Source organism: Triticum urartu, chromosome 4A (assembly GCF_056163025.1).
Source record: "Triticum urartu cultivar PI428250 chromosome 4A, HENAU_Tu73, whole genome shotgun sequence".
NCBI classification, from domain to species: Eukaryota; Viridiplantae; Streptophyta; class Magnoliopsida; order Poales; family Poaceae; genus Triticum; species Triticum urartu.
Window position 1 is genome coordinate 110,983,423 of NC_141876.1, and position 14,801 is coordinate 110,998,223.

Genomic DNA, 14,801 nt, shown 5'->3' on the forward strand with positions numbered 1-14,801 from the left:
ACGATGATTTTCAACTTCACTCTGAAATTCTTTGAACTTTTCAAATGTTTCAGACTTATGTTTCATTAAGTAGATATACCCATATCTGCTCAAATCATCTATGAAGGTGAGAAAATAATGATATCCGCCACGAGCCTCAATATTCATCGGACCACATACATCTGTATGTATGATTTCCAACAAATCTGTTGCTCTCTCCATAGTACTGGAGAACGGAGTTTTAGTCATCTTGCCCATGAGGCATGGTTCGCAAGTACCAAGTGATTCATAATCAAGTGATTCCAAAAGTCCATCAGTATGGAGTTTCTTCATGCGCTTTACACCAATGTGACCCAAACGGCAGTGCCACAAATAAGTTGCACTGTAATTATCAACTCCGCATCTTTTGGCTTTAACATTATGAATATGTGTATCACTACTATCAAGATTCATCAAAAATAGACCACTCTTCAAGGGTGCATGGCCATAAAAGATATTACTCATAAAAATAGAACAACCATTATTCTCTGATTTAAATGAATAACCGTCTTGCATCAAACAAGATCCAGATATAATGTTCATGCTCAACGCTGGCACCAAATAACAATTATTTAGGTCTAATACTAATCCCGAAGGTAGATGTAGAGGTAGCGTGCCGAAGGCGATCGCATCGACTTTGGAACCGTTTCCCACGCGCATCGTCACCTCGTTCTTGGCCAGTGTTCACTTAATCCGTAGTCCCTGTTTCGAGTTGCAAATATTAGCAACAGAACCAGTATCAAATACCCAGGTGCTATTGCAAGCTCTAGTAAGGTACACATCAATAACATGTATATTACATATACCTTTGTTCACCTTGCCATCCTTCTTATCCCCCAAATACTTGGGGCAGTTCCGCTTCCAGTGACCAGTCTGCTTGCAGTAGAAGCACTCAGTCTCAGGCTTAGGTCCAGACGGGTTTCTTCTCTTGAGCAACAACTTGCTTGCTGTTCTTCTTGAAATTTCGCTTCTTCTTCCCTTTGCCCTTTTTCTTGAAACTGTTGGTCTCATAGACCATCAACACTTGATGCTTTTTCTTGATTTCTACCTCCGCAGCCTTTAGCATTGCGAAGAGCTCCGGAATCATCTTATCCATCCCTTGCATGTTATAGTTCATCACAAAGCTCTTGTATCTTGGTGGCAGTGATTGAAGAATTCTGTCAATGACGCTATCATCCGGAAGATTAACTCCCAGTTGAATCAAGTGATTGTTATACCCAGACATTTTGAGTATATGCTCACTGACAGAACTATTCTCCTCCATCTTGCAGCTGTAGAACTTATTGGAGACTTCATATCTCTCAATCCGGGCATTTGCTTGAAATATTAACTTCAACTCCTGGAACATCTCATATGCTCCATGACGTTCAAAATGTCATTGAAGTCCCGGTTCTAAGCCGTAAAGCATGGCACACTGAACTATTGAGTAGTCATCAGCTTTGCTTTGCCATACGTTCTTAACGTCATCAGTTGCATCTGCAGCAGGCCTGGCACCCAGCGGTGCTTCCAAGACGTAATTCTTCTGTGCAGCAATGAGGATAATCCTCAAGTTACGGACCCAGTCCGTGTAATTGCTACCATCATCTTTCAACTTTGCTTTATCAAGGAACGCATTAAAATTCAACGGAAGAACAGCACGGGCCATCTATCTACAATCAACATAGACAAGCAAGATACTATCAGGTACTAAGTTCATGATAAATTTAAGTTCAATTAATCATATTACTTAAGAACTCCCACTTAGATAGACATCCCTCTAATCATCTAAGTGATCACGTGATCCAAATCAACTAAACCATAACCGATCATCACGTGAAATGGAGTAGTTTTCAATGGTGAACATCTCTATGTTGATCATATCTACTATATGATTCACGCTCGACCTTTCGGTCTCAGTGTTCCGAGGCCATATCTGCATATGCTAGGCTCGTCAAGTTTAACCTGAGTATTCTGCATGTGCAAAACTGGCTTGCACCCATTGTAGATGGACGTAGAGCTTATCACACCCGATCATCACGTGGTGTCTGGGCACGAAGAACTTTGGCAACGGTGCATACTCAGGGAGAACACTTTTATCTTGAAATTTAGTGAGAGATCATCTTATAATGCTACCGTCAATCAAAGCAAGATAAGATGCATAAAAGATAAACATCACATGCAATCAATATAAGTGATATGATATGGCCATCATCATCTTGTGCTTGTGATCTCCATCTCCGAAGCACCGTAATGATCACCATCGTCACCGGCGCGACACCTTGATCTGCATCATAGCATCATTGTCGTCTCGCCAATCTTATGCTTCCACGACTATCGCTACCGCTTAGTGATAAAGTAAAGCATTACAGGGCGATTGCATTGCATACAATAAAGCGACAACCATATGGCTCCTGCCAGTTGCCGATAACTCGGTTACAAAACATGATCATCTCACAATAAAATTTAGCATCATGTCTTGACCATATCACATCACAACATGCCCTGCAAAAACAAGTTAGATGTCCTCTACTTTGTTGTTGCAAGTTTTACGTGACTGCTACTGGGCTTAGCAAGAACCGTTCTTACCTACGCATAAAAACCACAACGATAGTTTGTCAAGTTGGTGTTGTTTTAACCTTCGCAAGGACCGGGCGTAGCCACACTCGATTCAACTAAAGTTGGAGAAACTGACACCCGCCAGCCACCTGTGTGCAAAGCACGTCGGTAGAACCAGTCTCACGTAAGCGTACGCGTAATGTCGGTCCGAGCCGCTTCATCCAACAATACCGCTGAACCAAAGTATGACATGCTGGTAAGAAGTATGACTTATATCGCCCACAACTCACTTGTGTTCTACTCATGCATATGACATCTACGCATAAAACCTGGCTCGGATGCCACTGTTGGGGAACGTAGTAATTTTAAAAAAATTCTACGCACACGCAAGATCATGGTGATGCATAGCAACGAGAGGGGAGAGTGTTGTCCACGTACCCTCGTAGACCGAAAGCGGAAGCGTTAGCACAACGCGGTTGATGTAGTCGTACGTCTTCACGATCCGATCGATCAAGTACCGAACGTACGGCACCTCCGAGTTCAGCACACGTTCAGCCCGATGACGTCCCTCGAACTCCGATCCAGCCGAGTGTTGAGGGAGAGTTTCGTCAGCACGACGACGTGGTGACGATGATGATGTTCTACCGACGCAGGGCTTCTCCTAAGCACCGCTATAGTATTATCGAGGTGGACTATGGTGGACGGGGGCACCGCACACGGCTAAAAGATCAAACGATCAATTGTTGTGTCTCTAGGGTGCCCCCTGCCCCCGTATATAAAGGAGCAAGGGGGGAGGTGCGGCCGGCCAGGAGGGGGCGCGCCAGGAGGAGTCCTACTCCCACCGGGAGTAGGGCTCCCTCCCTTTTCCTTATTGGATTAGGAGTGGAGGGGCAAAGAGGAGGGAGAGAGGAAGGAAAGGGGGGTGCCGCCCCCCTCTCCTTGTGCTATTCGGACTAGGGACGAGGGGCGCGCGGCCCTGCCCTGGCCGCCTCTCCTCTTCTCCACAAAGGCCCACTATGGCCCATTAAGCCCTCGGGAGGTTCCGGTAACCCCTCGGTACTCCGGTAAAATCCTGATTTCACCCGGAACACTTCCGATATCCAAATATAGGCTTCCAATATATCAATCTTCATGTGTCTACCATTTTGAGACTCCTCGTCATGTCTGTGATCACATCCGGGACTCCGAACAACCTTCGGTACACCAAAACTCATAAACTCATAATATAACCGTCATCGAAACTTTAAGCGTACGGGCCCTACGGGTTCGAGAACTATGTAGACATGACCGAGACACGTCTCCAATCAATAACCAATAGCGGAACCTGGATGCTCATATTGGCTCCCACATATTCTACGAAGATCTTTATCGGTCAGACCGCATAACAACATATGTTGTTCCCTTTGTCATCAGTATGTTACTTGCCCGAGATTTGATCGTCGGTATCTCAATACCTAGTTCAATCTCGTTACCGGCAAGTCTCTTTACTCGTTCTGTAATACATCATCCCGCAACTAACTCATTAGTTGCAATGCTTGTAAGGCTTAAGTGATGTGCATTACCGAGAGGGCCCAGAGATACCTCTGCGACAATCGGAGTGACAAATCCTAATCTCGAAATACGCCAACCCAACAAGTACCTTCGGAGACACCTGTAGAGCACCTTTATAATCACCCAGTTACGTTGTGACGTTTGGTATCACACAAAGTGTTCCTCCGGTAAACGGGAGTTGCATAATCTCATAGTCATAGGAACATGTATAAGTCATGAAGAAAGCAATAGCAACATACTAAACGATCGAGTGCTAAGCTAACGGAATGGGTCAAGTCAATCACATTATTCTCCTAATGATGTGATCCCGTTAATCAAATGACAACTCATGTCAATGGCTAGGAAACATAACCATCTTTGATCAACGAGCTAGTCAAGTAGAGGCATACTAGTGACACTCTGTTTGTCTATGTATTCACACATGTATTATGTTTCCGGTTAATACAATTCTAGCATGAATAATAAACATTTATCATGAGAATAAGGAAATAAATAATAACTTTATTATTGCCTCTAGGGAATATTTCCTTCAATATGAGCATCCAGGTTCCGCTATTGGTTATTGACCGGAGAGGTGTCTCGGTCATGTCTACATAGTTCTCGTACCCGTAGGGTCCACACGCTTAACGTTCAATGCGATTTTGTATTATATGAGTTATGTGATTTGGTGATCAAATGTTGTTCGGACTCCCGGATGAGATCATGAACATCATGAGGAGTCTCGAAATGCTCGAGAGGTAAAGATTCATATATAGGACGATAGTATTTGGACACCGGAAGTGTTCGGGTGGTGCCGGGTACGTATCGGGTCACCGAAAGGGGTTTCACGCTACCCCCGACAAGCTATGTGGGCCTAATGGGCCAAGAGAGGGATAGACCATCCCCAAAAGGGGCTAGTGTGCCCCTATTGGCCGAATAGGAGGAGAAGGAAAGGAAGGGAAGGGAGAAGGAAATGGGAGGATTCGGCCTCCCCCTTTCCTTCCCCTCCCCCCTCTCTTTCCTTCCCCCTCCGATGGATACGGAAGGGGGAGGCCGACTTGGACGAGGCGCCCCAAGTAGGAGTAATCCTCTCCCTCTCCCACCTATATATATGTGGGGGCACCGCTAGAACACACAACTTTGATTCCTAGCCGTGTGCGGTGCCCCCCTCCACAGTTTACGCCTCCGGTCATATTGTCGTAGTGCTTGGGCGAAGCCCTGCGCGGATCACTTCACCATCACCGTCACCACGCCATTGTTTCGACGAAACTCTCCCTTGACACTTTGTTGGATCAAGAGTTCGAGGGACGTCATCGAGCTGAACGTGTGCAGAACTCAGAGGTGCCGTACGTTCGGTGCTTGATCGGTCGGAACGAGAAGAAGTTCGACTACAACAACCGCGTTGTCAAACGCTTCCGCTTTCGGTCTATGAGGGTACGTGGACACACTCTCCCTCTCTCATTGCTATGCATCTCCTAGATAGATCTTGTGTGGGCGTAGGAAATTTTTTGAAATTGCATGCTACGTTTCCCAACAATATATTTATTTCTTCTAGATGTGTTGTATGTTTTACTCATTATGGAAAATATGAGAAGTATCTCAAGTAAATTACGACATGACTAAAACGTACTCCTCTGTTCACTAAAGAACAACTTGAAAATCTTTAGCAAATTTGCATGAAACAGCGCCTCTGGGAGGAAGTTTTGTGTTAGGCTAACAAAAATAGCCTCATGTATTCATTTCCTATCCTAAGAAATTTAGTACAATTACTCTAAATCTTTTAGAGGACCATAATCATCTGCTAAAAGTTAATAGTACAGCGGATCAAATAGGCCATGCATGCTTGTGCCTTCCGCATTGAATATCAGTGTGAATCAATAACTACCCAAGCGAGTAGTCACGGGTAAGAGAGGAAATAAATTGCTAGCCTTGTCTCTCATTGATTTTGCAAACAAATGAGGGAGTACCAAACATCTCTGGTACCTCGTGTAACGCCCAGATAATTAGGCTACGGTAAAACTCTCTTAATGATGTCATGTCATCTTTGATTACTGTTGCTAAACTTTCGTTAGTTCAAACCGATTCAAAAATCAATTCAAAAAAATGACAAACAATAAAAGTTTTTAAAAAATTGAAACAAAAATATTCGGTGGTTGCCGAATATTACAAGGGTAATTATAGTAAAGAAAACATATTTTTTTAAATGCCCAAATGATTTAAAATGAAATAAAACAGAATAGAAAATAAGTAAAAGAAAGAAAATACAAAAAAAGAAAAACTAAAACTAAAACTAGAAAAAAGGAGAAAGCCCCCCCCCCCCGGCCCCTTGGGCTTCGGCCCACCAGGCCGCAACCGACCGGCCCAGCCGGCCCCCCCCCCCACACACACACACACACACTCTCCCTCTCTCCTTAATCCCCCACTACCTAGACCCCCACCGACACGCCCCACTCCCCCCGAAATATCTCCCCCCTCTCCGGATTGGATCGGGATCGGGAGGCCGCTCGACGCCGCCTCGCCGGAGCCCCTCCTCCTCAACCCCGCCGGCCTGCTTCTCCTCCTCCGACGCCGTCATCCCCATCGACCACCTCGCGCCCCACTGCCCGTGCCCTACGCCCACCATGAGCATGAGCCCCTCCCTCTCCTCTCTCCCTCCCGCATCGTGCCCGCGCCCGTCCGTGCTCTCGCACGCGCCGCGCCCGCCGCGGCCCCTGCTGGCTGCGCCTGGACCGCGCTCGGCCATCGCCCGCTGGCGCATCCCCACCCCCCCCCCCCCCCCCGCGCGCGCGACGCCGCTCCCTCCCTGAAGCTCGCCACGACCCGCTACTGCTGCTCGCCGAGGCCGCCGCCCGCTCGCGCGCTCACCCGCACTCCCGCTCTGGCTCGCCGGCGTGCACGTGCGCGCCCACGCGGCCACAACCGCGGCCCCGCTCGCGCACGTCCCGCACGCGCCCGCGGCCACCCACACGCTTACCCCGCTCCCCCTCTGCGCACGCTCGCGCTCGCCGCGCGGCGACCGCGCCCGCCCGCACGCGCCCGGCGCGTGCCTTGCCCCGCTCCGTCCATGGCCCTCTGCTCTTCCCGCTGCCCGGCCAGCCGCGCGCGCCCGCCTCTGCAGCTCCCCACCTATGTAACGCCCTCGATGTGGCTATATCTCCCACTTGTCGAAGCACGACTTAGAGGCATAACCGCATTCAAAGCAATGTCGCAAGTGAGATAATCTTCACACAATCCATGTAATACATAAGGGAAAGAGATACATAGTTGGCTTACAATCGCCACTTCACACAATACATCAATAAAGCATTACATCACATAGATACAATCAAGGTCCGACTACGGAACCAAAATAAAAGAAGACTACCCCAAAAGCTACACAGATCCCCGATCGTCCCAACTGGACTCCACTACTGATCAAAAGGAAGCAAAACATCAAAACGAATAAGGTCTTCAACTAGCTCCTCCTTGAGCTCGGTTGCGTCACCTGCACGATTTCATCGGCACCTGCAAACTGGTTTTGGAAGTATCTGTGATTCACGGGGACTCAGCAATCTCACACCCTCGCGATCAAGACTATTTAAGCTTATAGGAAGGGTAAAAGGTATGAGGAGGAACTGCAGCAAGCGACTAGCATATATGGTGGCTAACTTACGCAAAAGAGAGCGAGAAAAGAAGGCAAAGCACGATCGATAAACTATGATCAATAAGTGATCCTAGAACAACCTACGTCAAACATTACTCCAACACCGTGTTCACTTCCTGAACCCCGCCGAGAAGAGACCATCACGGCTACGCACGCGGTTGATGTATTTTAATTAAGATAAACTTCAGGTTTTCTACAACCGGACATTAACAAATTCCCATCTGTCCATAACTGTGGGCATGGCTTTCGAAAGTTCAATCCCTGCAGGGGTGTCCCAACTTAGCCCATCACAAGCTCTCACAGTCAACGAAGGATATTCCTTCTCCCAAGACAATCCGATCAGACTCGGCATCCCGGTTACAAGACATCCTCGACAATGGTAAAACAAGTCCAGCAAAGCCGCCCGAATGTGCCGACAAATCCCGATAGGAGCTGCACATATCTCGTTCTCAGGGCACACTCAGATGAGACATCCTACGAGTAAAACCAACCCTTAAGTTGCCCCGAGGTGGCCCCGCAGTCTAATCGGTTCGGACCAACACTCAGAGGAGCACTGGCCCGGGGGGGTTAAAATAAGATGACCCTCGGGAGCGCGACTCCCAAGGGAAATGTAGGTGGTGGTGAGGCAAATGGTAAAACCAAGGTTGGGCCTTGCTGGAGGAGTTTTATTCAAAGCGAACTATCAAGGGGTTCCCATTATAACCCAACCGTGTAAGGAACGCAAAATTTGGGAACATAACATTGATATGACGGAAACTAGGGTGGCAAGAGTGGAACAAAACACCAGGCATAATGCCGAGTCTTCCACCCTTTACCAAGTATATAGATGCATTAATTAATTAAGAGATATTGTGATATCCCAACAATAATCCATGTTCCAACATGGAACAAACTTCATCTTCACCTGCAACTAACAACGCTATAAGAGGGGCCGAAGCGGTAACATAGCCAAACAACGGTTTGCTAGGACAAGGTGGGTTAGAGGCTTGACATGGCAATATGGGAGGCATGATAAGCAAGTGGTAGGTATCGTAGCATAGGCATAGCAAAAGAGCGAGCAACTAGCAAGCAAAGATAGAAGTGATTTCGAGGGTATGGTCATCTTGCCTGAGACCCCGCAAGGAAGAATAATGAGTCCATGAAGAAGACAAACGGACGTAGTCGAACGAATCCTCACAAACGCAACGTTATCGGAACTAACCCGAAGAAGCAACACCGGAAAGAAGCAAACAACATAGTAAACAACCATCACATAGACATGGCATGATGCACAATCAAGAATGATGCATGTCCGATTTAATGAAGCATGGCATGGCAAAGTGCACAAACAATCCTACAAATTAAGTGGAGCTCAATATGCAACTCCGTTGCATATTGACGAAACACCACATGACTTATTTAGTTCAATCTCGTTTATGTACTCAACAATATTAAATGTTATTAGCATGGCAAGAGGTGAAACATATGAAAAACTACCTATCTAGACAAGTTTAAATGAGGCCGGATATAACCAACAACAAATCCGGTAAATACCCATATGCATTTAGCAGTTTAAAGCAACAACAATTTTAAACATTTTAATTGTTGTTATCATGATGCGGATGACATGAACAAGTTTATGAAATTTTTATTAAAAGTTTGACAAGAGCATTATGAAGTATTTGTCACCGTGGTGGAAAGAAAAGGGGTGCCACGGCAATGATAACGAAAACAGTGCCACGACAACGTTTCGGTTCCGGTAACTCGATTGAGATACCGATGCAAAGGAGAAGTGTGCGGATGCGTGCAAAAGATGGTGGGGCACTCCCGGATACCGTGTGTCCCATGAGTCGACGACAAGGAAACGAGTGACAATTTGGACATGGTGCAAACATGAGCATCTCAAACATCGCAAGCATTCGTTCACGGACGTCGTCTCGAGGTTATACCTTCGAAGCATGCAAGCGGGACAGTTCTCGTTCGGTGCAAAGTAGAGGAAGTAGACGTTCTCGCGACGGCGGTAGTGGAAGTAGTCGTTCTCGCACGCTCTAGGATCAACGGTAGAGGTTCTCGCGATCTCGGCGACGGTAGGGGTACATGTTTATCGGTGCATGAGTTTCCGTAGACGTTCGAGGTCACGGCGAGGAACTCGGTGTTTTGGTGCGGTGTAGGGGGTACATGTCGATGGTCGTCGTGGTACTTGGTGTCCTGCACGGGATGGTAGTTGTACATGTCCGAAGAGGAACTTGGTGCATCCAGGGTCTTCGGCGCTACGGTAGTCGAACTTGACATTTCCAAAGGGCTCCGGATGTCGTGGTACTTGGCGAATCCGCGTGGTCTCTGAGAAACTTGAAGGACAGGTTGCTCCGAGTCCTTGGTCCTCATGCTGCTTACCGAAATCCAAAAACAAGAAGGCCTTGGCGAGATCCAGAACAACACAAAAAGGCCTCGGGTCTTGGTGGACGATGCAGAAGCAAGGTAGCAGCGGCACTGCTTCTGCGGCTTGGCGGGTGGCCTGTGGTGGATGTCATCTCCGACGGGGATGGGCCATCGGGGTCAGAATCGACCGGGAACGGGCAAGGGCAGCGGAGGCCAGCCGGATCTGGACGGGGTTGACCTGTATCTTGACGATCCCGTGACCGCAGGCAAAGGGGCTCGGGCAGAAGAATCGATGGAGCGAGGCACGCTCGAGGGAGAGCTCGGGCGACTACCGCTCCGGCATCTCGACAAGGAGGCAGGGCCGGTCGCGGTGCAGTGGAGGAAATGGAGCAGAGGTGGTCGGCGGACGCTAGGAGGAGGTCGGGGATGGTGCGTCCTTGGGCGCGAGGTGGCGGACGGCGAGCTTGCTCCGGCAAGGATGGGGAGGCAGACCGGCGACGCAGGAGGCCGACGCCGAAGGAGACCCAGGGCGGCGCAGCGGACGTGGAGAAGAGGGAGGAGGTATAGTGTGGGACAGGGGTGGCGCTGGGAGGAAGTCAGCGGGAGGAAGAGCATCTCCGGCGCTCAGGGTCGAACTCCCACGCGAGGCCCTCGGGCACGAGGAGCTGGGGAATCGGGCTCGGGGATCCTCCTGGTGTGTTACGTGGTGGCGGCGCGCGCAGGGAAACGAGGGAGAGGGGGGGTCGAGCGAGGCTAGGGTAGAGAAGAGGTGCCGGCTGGGCTTAGGGTTAGGTGGGAAAAGGCTGGGCCTAAAGGCCGGTGCAGATGGGCCGTGGGGATAGGCAGGGGCGCGGCTGGGCCTAGGGATGGGCCCTAGAGGCCGGCCTGCTGGGCTCTCTCCTCTCTTTCCTTTCTTTAAATTCTCTTTTTCCATTTAAAAACAAAACAGAAAAAGAGAAAGAAAAGAAAGAGAAGTTAGGGATGGAATCTGGGCATGGGGATAATTTTCACGGACTCGCAAAAATGCGCATGTTCCAAGAAAAATGGAGTGGGCATTTTTGAAAGTTTTAAATTCAAACTCATTTGATTTAAAATCAAATGGTTTGAATAGGAAGTGAGGGTTAGGAAGGTCCAAAAATGTTCGGACTTTTGGTGGAGCACCGGAATAAGATGAACGAATATATGATAAGGTTGGAGTCCAAGACTTAAGATAACAAAGGCATTGGGATATTTTGCAAGTGTGTTTGCGGTAAATCAAAAAAATTGGAATATTTACTATAGCTCTCTAAATATCGAGAGGATATGTTGTAAAGAGAATCACCATGTGAATTCCCTCGGTTTAAATGGATCAAAGATCCATGCCATTTATTTAGTTGAGTTGCAAAAGATTTATGAGATGATGACATGATGCAATGCAAAAATAAAAGGGCAGGCACAAATGAAACACACGGCGAAACCCGGAACATATGGAAGTCTTCTCGAGTATCGGTCTCGGGGCGTCACAACACTCCACCACTACGAGAGGATCTCGTCCCGAGATCTAGGATGGCACCGGAGGGAAAATGGAAGAGAAAGAGAAGAGGTTAAACTAAGTTGCTTCTTTGACAAACGAGTGAAACCAAAGAACCTTGAAAGGTTAAACCATTTCGAGAAAAGAATACAACGGAGATGAGCGAAGTTGAAAACACTCCGTTAGGAAAGAGGAACAAGGAACATTACTAGAACCTTGTACGTTGAAAGACATAAGAAAAGGGTTGCAATGGACGGGAAGCACATGCAAGCACTCCGGTAAAAATGAGATGAAGAAGGAATAAAATTGATACAATTTGGGCAGCACCCCGACTGAAAATGGAAGGAATTGAACAAGAACTTGACAAGATGAGAGGATACATGAAGAGATCAACAACACACTGCCTCCGGAACTATTGAAAAAAAATGGCACAAGGGGTAAGAACGATTTCAGACAGCACTCCGGTTGAGAATGGAGGTAAAACTTGATAAGATGGAAGAACTTGAAAAGAGGGCACGACACTCCAGTTGAATGGATAAAGAAAAGGAAAGAACATGATCTTGACAAAAACGAGATGATGAGTTGAATAGAACAACATCACAAAGCCTCCGGAAGGAAGAATAGAAGATAAACCATTGGAATAACAAAATGGAGAAGAAAATGAAAACTTCTACCCTAAATGAGTTTGGAAAGCACCCTTCCAAGAAGGTTAAAATGGAGTTGTTGGAAACCAACAACGAAATGAATAAGTTTGTAGTGGGCTTATGGAAAATATCTCAAAACTATGAGGTGAAATTCTGCCACTAACGGAACCAATAGATTGGATTGATATCAACAAGGAGACGAGAAAACTTATCTCACCAGGAGGATAAATGAAGAACTTGGGTCATTTACGAGCACCATAAATAGCAACAACCCTTAGGGAAGGCTTTAGGTGTAACATGTCACAAGATAACTCCAACGAAGAGGTTGATGGATTTAAAATACCTCATTCTTACAACATGTGAATCATGAAGCATGAACTCAAGTTATCAAGAATGACGTAATACCACCTCCAATGATACGGAAGAAAGAATTGCACTCCGGATTGCAAGATGAAAAATGCTTGAGCTCCTCTGAAAAGAAATGTTGATGAACACTTCGAGAAGGAATTGAATCCTTGATGAAACATCATGTAGAAACTTCATGAGAACTCCGGTAATAAAAGAAATGATCAATCGAAATGAAAGAGAAGTTGAAAACACAAGGTGAAGACTTGCAATGATTTAGATGAATCTTCGTGACGAGAAAAAAATTGAGAGAGCTTGGAATTCCGGGAAAAGGAAAGATGAATCAAGTGAAACCGAGAATTTGATGAGCCTCCGGAATAAAGAATTGAATTTACTCGATGAAACAAGAATAAGAATTATATTATGCTTATCCTTCACCAATTAAATTGATGACAAGCAACGGATTTGGCATACTACTTATTCTAGTAAAAAGGATTAAGATAGATATAGCGCAAACTTGAGAAGGTCTTCAATGAACCACCGGTAGGATTGAAACAACGAATAAATAAATAGAATAGCAACGAAAGAGAATTCTTGAACGACCACCATAAGAATTGAACAAGAAAAGCAGCAAAAGCACAATTCACCGGGAAGAATTTGAAAATGAATGAAGATACTTGAGAGAATTTTTTAGATACAAGCGAAACGAAGAGATCAAGAACTGATTAGAGGATATTTGATCGATGCACTGGTAAGATTTGGAGAACGAGAGCTGAAAGCTGGAATGAGTAAACCTGAGATGATGGGCTCCGGATGATCAAACTGAAAAGACTCCTGAATTGCTCCGGATGGGTGAAAAGAATTGTCACAATCGAATACAATGATGAGTGAATGGCAATAAGCTAGAACCATGAATCTTGAAGAGAAAGGGGCAAGATTTAGAGGAAAAATCTTCTTCGGTCTTCAAATGTTGAAAAAGACGATGAGAAACACCACCATGAATTGTTGAGGCACTCCGGAATGAAGAATGGAAAGGTTGAGCCAACGATGAAAAGAATTTGAAAGATCTTGGAGAAAGGCATTTGACTGATGATAATTCATTCTTATGTCAAACTTCGAAAAAGAATTGAGAATAACTCCGGGAAAATAAGAAGAGTCAGGTAAGATCCTGGAAAAGACATGTGGGTTAGGGCCCACTCAAAAGATACACCGTTGAAATGATTACTTGAAAAGAGAGATTGCACCGATTGAATTAAATGGCTTTGAATGAGGTAACATCCTCGCATAAGCTTGGACGAATTGAGAATGGAAACTTGAATCTTTTGAGATATCTTCAACACTCCGAGACAAATGAATAGTGAGAAGTAAATAATAAAGAGGTGCAACGGCAAGAGAAAACATTTGGAACGAGGAAAAGATATGATCGACAAGGCTTGACTTGAATCCACCGGAGAAGAAAGAGAACGAATAATGATGAACTTGAAACTCCGCTACTATCTTCCTGATAATCACCGGATAAGAATATTGACGAAAAAGAATGGAGAGGCTTCGCATCAATAACATGATAGTTGAATAAGAAATCTGAATCCTTGAAGGAAAAAGGGTTGGGAGGGTGGGTAAAACAAAGGCAACTTGGGACTGATGAAACAAACAACGCTGGGAAGACTTGAGTTGATCTTGCGGAATGTTGAAAATGAACGGATCCACTTGAAGGGAGACACGCCGGTTGAAAAGGATTGACATGACAATCTCGATTATCATGAAGGATTGGTATTCACATAGGAGTATGAGAACACCACTTAAAAATAAAGGTATGGAATCAACATTTGACTTCGAAGCAACTCGAATACCACAACTCAAAACAAAAAAAAGGATTGGCTTGTAGAATAAGCCAGAACAAACATATGATAGAGATTTAGTCCGAAGTTTTCGTGGTGGGGCCTACACGGGCTCGATCGTACAGCACCATCATGTACAAGGCAGTGCACATGACATACGAAACGTCCCCGAGTCAGCATAGCCAAGGACTTTTTAAGACACAACGAGACCACTGTAAAACCAACCGTGGATAGGCGGACCACTAGACGTCGAACCCCAATTTCATGTCATACATCTGTCGGAAAGATTTCCTAAGAGCTACTTGAATTCCCACTTATAAACTTCCGAAACTTTCCGGTTATGCAATCAGGTGTTGGGGATACAGGGGAAGCATAATATC